Source organism: Pteropus alecto, unplaced genomic scaffold (genome assembly GCF_000325575.1).
Source record: "Pteropus alecto unplaced genomic scaffold, ASM32557v1 scaffold13, whole genome shotgun sequence".
Taxonomy (NCBI): domain Eukaryota; kingdom Metazoa; phylum Chordata; class Mammalia; order Chiroptera; family Pteropodidae; genus Pteropus; species Pteropus alecto.
Genome location: NW_006434373.1, coordinates 1,866,083 through 1,871,048, shown reverse-complemented (window position 1 = coordinate 1,871,048; position 4,966 = coordinate 1,866,083). Strand labels below are relative to the sequence as shown.

The window sequence follows — 4,966 nt, the reverse complement described above, 5'->3', positions numbered from 1 at the left end:
GTCCACTGCAGCCAGAGGGGGGGAACGTTTCCATAGAGATAAGAAGCAAAAGTGCTCCGTGCCACCTAATTGGTATGCATCCCCAGTTCAGGTTCATTGTGCTTGTGCTAATGACAGGGTTGTCTCAGTAATAAGGATGGTGCACTGGAGAAATTTGCTGCCTTGGTATATTTTTCCCTGGCAGAAAACTACTTAGAGACTGTAGTCAGTAAGAAGAGTGACTGGCAGGCTGAAGAGGCTGCTTAGCAGCATATGGGGGAAGGCTGGTGCTCTGTGCCACATGCATATGCTGCCATTAAACTCCAGCTTTGCGCTTTGTGTGTTCCTGGGCTTATGCCAGGAAGCCCACCTGCTGCAAGAATACTTGTAAAGCCCAACTCAAAAGTGATTGAAAAGCTACTAGAATAAACTGTAATAACACAGTGCTTCACAGATGGGACATAATTGCAAGCTAAAGTGTACAGCCTCTGCAGTAATGAAAACACGAGCCATTAAATTAAAATCATAAGGGAAAAAACGATAAAAGTCTGTTGATTTTTTTAGTTTTATTGCAAAAACTTCAATTTTCCTGCCCTCATTAATCAAATACCATAAAACTATAGTGTGACTTTGTTCTGGTGGAGGTTCATGCAATTAGAATGATGAATGTTGATGAAAATGATGTAACTTTTGTTATTTACTTGCCGGGATAACTTAAACCCTCTGTAACCAGATCCACCCGATTCTGACACCTATCTATCAATTTGCAGATTGAAAGAGCCTTTGGGGATTTGCCCTAAGAGTTTATAGAGTGTTTTGTCCAAGTTTGTCCAAAGCGAGAGTAGCATGAAAGCAGAACTTTGGGCTTCTTGCTCAGCACTGATAATATGTGCAAAGTGAATCCTTTCTCCCTGGGCAGCCCACTCTTTTTTTCAAACATTACTAATTTTTCACTTTTTTGGACAATTAAGAGAGACTCCGAACTATGTAAACACATGAACTACTTGAACGATGTCAGCGTGGCTATAATTGGTGGTGGCCTGTGGGCTGGAGTTGCAAGGCTGACACGTAATTAGTGGGACTGTCGGTGAGTAGGAGGGTGGGAGGGCTGTGGGAGCTGAATGGGCCAGCAGGCCGAGCTGGAGGCCTCTCCAGGGCTGTCTAGTGCCCAGAGGGCCCCTGCACCATTGTTCTGCTTCTTTCTGTGGGTGGGCCTTGTAAGGAGAAAGAAACATTTGTGTCACCATCGTCGCCCAAGCAAACAGCCTTTAAAAGACTCTTTTTTCATTTTTAAGTATTCATTTCTTGAGCATGTCTCGTGGCAAAGTGGAAGAATTCCCATCCATTCAAAAAAAAAACAAGAATAAAGAAGGAAAGAAGGAAGGAAGGAAGGAAGGAAGGAAGGAAGGAAGGAAGGAAGGAAAAAAGAAAATCAGCAACAATGGGATAACTATGTTTTCCGTTTACAAACGGAGACAGGTGTACAGTCTCATGGCATCTCAAGTGTGTTTATAGAGGAAAAGAACTGAAGTTTGGAAGTGCAAATGTTTCTTTCTTTCCCCACCTTGAAAGACATCTGGGTTATTTCTCTCCTAAAGAAGTGCCCCTTGTTCCAGGATCTAATAGTCACTAGAGGTGCTGACGAGTCTTTCACAAAGCCCCGCTGGCCCATGTGAGAGCAGCCTCAACTAAACTTGCTCCAAAGGACGTGCATTTGTAGCTGCTTAAAAGCTCACAGCAATTCGATGGAAGGTTCGGAAACTAATAACAAACAGAAGCATGTGTCATCACACAGTCCTTGGCTGAAGAGGGACCCAGAGGCACATGAAAAGGAGCAAGGTGGGCACAATCATTAGACTCCTTGCAGATTGTTTTCCGGTGGGTGAGGCTATCACAGCCACTGATAACAGGCGCACCTTCCATTACTGGACAGCACAGCTAGGGTCAGCCTCCATACCTCAGTCTACCATGTGACAGGGTGATTACCTGCTGCGAAATACTCCAACTCTTACCTTATAGTGGCCTTTAAGCATTGGAGGTGCTTTCATACTCGAATATCTGCCACTTCCTGCCCCTGCAGGACCCTTCAAGACTCACCCTGTGATGTGCAGTATTTTTTGTGGCACTGGGGATAAGAACATGGAAGTGCTTCTCTCACTGCCTGTTCCTTCCACTTTTACCTGTCTTCCTCAAGAACTGCCCGTTCCATGTCAGGATGCCCCCAAGTCTCTCGAATCTGGCACTCCATGATGAGTGACTGACTGGTCAGCCCCAGCTCCGAGTGGCCCTGGCAGGTATCTGGAACATAGTAGGTCTGAACATTTGGAGGCGGGAGTTCAGCTCCGATGTGAACTTAAGAAGGAAGGTGATGTTTAACCTGATTTGGCTGTATTTTGTGTAAACAAAGCTGCCAGGAGCCTCTTTCGTAGAGATAGGAGTGGAGAGCGGACACATGCCTTACATTTCCTTCATTGGGCTGAGGCTCATGCTACTGCCTCCTGCCCTCTGTTCCAGAATGAAATACAGCCAAACACAGCCCACTAAGATGCTGAAAGGGACATGCCCCCATGTTAAGCATGAAGGGAGAATTATATTCATACTGATGGTTTCCCTTCCCTCAGTTAAACAACGGATTTATAAAAAAAAAAGCACGAAAGCTTCTGCTTTGGCTTAGATATCTGTAGCTGGGCCACATTTGTTCCCCTCTGAAACTTGGGGGAATTATTTGAAAGCCAGAGCACTACTTATGAAACAACATGGAGTAATAATAATTTACCTATAGTCATTTAAAGGAAGGCGATGGGTAATCCATGACAAATGTGTAATTTTAGAATACCTGGAACCACATGAGCCTAAATTATTATTTTTTCATTGTACAGCCTGACTTGTATTGTCAATGGGATCCCCGATTGGAAATTCTAGCAAAGGAGCCAGGCTTGAAGGAACATTTGTAAAGACCCAGGAAGTCACACATAAAATCATGCGAGGCTAAGATAGCTAGCTGCTTGAGAGATCTGAGTATACCCACACTGCACAGCCATTATTTTGGGTATGTTTAGAACTATTTCTTAAGAATCCCTTTTATAAATATATTTTTCTCTCTCTCTTTTTTTAAAGTTCTTTTGAATGGGGCTTGGGAGCAGTTAGCACCAATGACCACACTCATATCCTAGCAAGTTGTTGGTGGCACATTTGATTCTCTTGTAACCCAATAAAAACAAAAGAGTTGTCACCTTGACAAGCGTTGCATGCTCTGTGACTAATGGCTGGTTTTAGTTGTTGGCTCTTCCTTTCTCTGTATTCTTTCTAGTTTCTAAGCCCAAACCAATGAAATGCTCAGTACATTGGTCGCTAGCTTACAGGGGCTGCTGAAATTAAGGCAGTTTGTAGTTATAAGGCCATTAAACAATGGCCTCCCTTCACATCATACAGCTCCATCTTTGGTGATAGGATTGGTTGGCTTTCAAATTGAATCAGTTGTTTCCTCTCTTCCTTAACAAGGCGTGTTTTTTTTATTTTTTAATGACAATTTCTTGTGTAGTAGAATACGTCAGGGAAAGATTAGAGGCAACACAATACAAATGGATGCTATTTAAGGAAGGAGCAAACGGTCATGTCACAGGTCTCTGCCAAGGATCGCAAAGAGTAACAGATTTGGGTTTTTGTTATTATATTTTACTAATTTTTGTCAACTTGCCATCTTATGGCATCAAAAGAATTGGGAAGATAATTGCTTTGACTTCTCAGAAGGAAGGTGTTGCCCATTTCTCGGGTCTGGTCGTGTATCAAACTTGATATCTTATATGTCCTAAAAAATACTCCCATAGATGTATTCACTTGTTATGTGGTCCCTTCCTGTCTCCAAGGGGTCCAGAACTATGGAAAATAATTTATAGAACACAACTACCCTCATCTTGGATTTGTTGGGGGCCATGCACTTGTGGCTGGACTATGTTTTAGACTTTGTTCTTTCAAAGGACCTAGATGTGCTTAGCTACAAAAATCAATACCCACTCCCCACCGTGGAGCCTCTCAGCTACCGCTTAATGCTTTTAGTCAGGCCTTTTTTACCTATTCTGGCTTCCTCCCCGACAGTTTGTCCACATCCTTGTTTGTACATCCTGATTCTGAATTTATTCCCCGATCCTGGAAATGTCTGACGCTTGGATGAGAAACTTTTTGTGCCCATTTTTGAGTCTTGGCTTCACGTGACCGTAAGGGGTGTTTATTTTCCCTGGTAGACTGGGTGATAGTCTGTGTTCAGCCACTTGAAGGTTCTGCATGAAATCAATGTAGTTACAAGGTAAATTCAGAAATAATTTATAAAGTCTCATTTGTGTCCCTTGGAGGTGAATACACATGTGGAAAATTCATCTGAGGGGATATGTTGGGGTCCCTAAGGTATTAACAGTGGTAATTGTAACCCACATTCAATGTCTGAGGCTGCCCTCCAGTGGCTTTGAGGCTATTTATGGCTCTACCTGCCTGGGGGCAATCATGTCTCATCTCAGCTCAATATAGGAGGTCCGCCTGAGAGCTATAGTAGATCCAATTAAATTATTATTGTTACTTTTTTTTTTTTTTTACGCCTACAGCACCCGGTATTCCGAGGTGGTCTCCCATCCAGTTCTAACCAGGACCGACCCTGCTTAGCTTCTGAGATCAAACGAGATCAGGCACGGTCAGGGTGGCATGGCTGTAGCCAATTAAATTATTAATATTCTTTCCACCCTATCTGATTGCAGTGGTCCGGTAGAGATGGCACTAATGCCTGGGGGGACCCTGGCTCACATGGCCAGTCACCCACCATCATTATTGGGGAGGCCACCCCCACTTATTCCTGGAAGAATAAGATATTAGTCTGTGGAATACTGAACCCTCTTCCAGCTTTCAGAGTTCTAATAATTACTGGAAAAGTGGCAAGGAGAATAAAGTTTCTGAGGCCGCAAAGATCCAATTCTGCTACCAGCTTAGAAGTTAAGTAGAG

The 4,966-nt window shown here is 43.4% G+C and overlaps 1 pseudogene; it reads right to left on the bottom strand.

The window, feature by feature from the left end:
• Positions 1-4,565: 4,565 nt before the first annotated feature.
• LOC112477823 lies at positions 4,566-4,683 on the bottom strand (annotated as a pseudogene).
• Positions 4,684-4,966: the final 283 nt, after the last annotated feature.